A 1,419-nucleotide genomic window follows, 5' to 3' on the forward strand; every position below is an offset into this window, starting at 1 on the left:
TGGCATAGTGGTATTATCACTGAACTTGTAACCCAGATACCCAGGTAATGCTCTGGGGACCTAGGATTGAATTCCACTGCGGCAGATCATGGAATTTGAATTCAGTAAAAATCAGGAATTAAAAGTCTAATGACAACCATGAAGCCATTGTCAATTGTCACAAAAACCCATTTGGTTCACTTCTAGGTGACAGTAATAGTTAAGATGGCTTCCCAAGTGTGTCAGAACTACCACAAGGACTGTGAGGATGCTGTTAACAAGCAGATCAACCTGGAGCTCTATTCCTCCCATGTTTACCTCTCAATGTCCTCTTACTTTGACCGGGATGATGTTGCCCTACATCACTTTTCTGAGTCCTTCAAGGAGCAGTCACATGAGGAATGGGAACACGTTGAGAAGCTGATGAAATTCCAGAATAAACTTGGAGGCAGGATCATCCTGGAAGACATCAAGAAACCAGAGCAAAATGAGTGGAGCAATGGTCTGGAGGCAATGCGGAGAGCTCTGCAGATGGAGAAGAACGTAAACCAGAGTTTGCTGGACCTGCACAAATTCTCCTCTGGGAACACTGACCCTCATCTTTGTGACTTCCTGGAGTCTCACGACTTGGATGAGCAAGCAAAGATGATCAAAAAACTTGGAGATCACATCACCAACGTGAAGAGACTGGGAGCCCCTGAAAATGTCATGGGAGAGTACCTGACAAGCTCACCCTGGGGGAGAGTGACTGAACTGAATTTACTGTGGGGATCAAGTTTGCATTTAGTACCATATTTGTATAATTGACCTTTGGACCTAACAGCTTGTGAAGCTGTACAAAGAGCTATTGAGACCTGGGCTTGCTTGTGAAATGTACTAATAAATAAACACTTCAATATGGAAAGAGAAAATGCCCTTTTGGGAAGGAAAGCTGGCCTACATGTGACTCCAGACACACAGCAACGTGGTTGACTCCTGACTGAACTCTGTGGTCTAGCAAGCCATTCAGTTGTATCCAACAGCTGTGAAGTCAAAAAAGAATTAAACCGGACAGACCACTCGGCATCAACTTGGACACTGGAACTGACAACGGCAAAGTCCCCCTGACTAACATTTGGACGCATGCCCGAAAATTGGGACAGTTGTCTCATAGACTAGTCAAGCAACAGCCTGACATAGTCATACTCACGGAATCATACCTTATAGATAATGAGACGAATTTTCCATGCCCGCTGGTGTCAGGCATGTTCAGTGGTGTGAACGGACAATATGGTGAGAAGGCCAAAAATCGGTTTTGACACCAGTTTGCGATTGTCTGCTCAGCCCATTGATGGGCCATGTTTCCCTCCATCGGATGTCAGGAACCTCATTGTAACACCCCTGCATACAATTATAAGGCCAGCCTGCCAGGATCATCCCTCGTCCCCACCCCACCCAACT

At 45.7% G+C, this 1,419-nt stretch overlaps 1 pseudogene; it reads left to right on the plus strand.

The window, feature by feature from the left end:
• Window positions 1-204: 204 nt before the first annotated feature.
• On the plus strand, window positions 205-731 carry LOC121277437 (annotated as a pseudogene).
• Window positions 732-1,419: the final 688 nt, after the last annotated feature.

Source organism: Carcharodon carcharias, chromosome 4 (genome assembly GCF_017639515.1).
Source record: "Carcharodon carcharias isolate sCarCar2 chromosome 4, sCarCar2.pri, whole genome shotgun sequence".
Taxonomy (NCBI): domain Eukaryota; kingdom Metazoa; phylum Chordata; class Chondrichthyes; order Lamniformes; family Lamnidae; genus Carcharodon; species Carcharodon carcharias.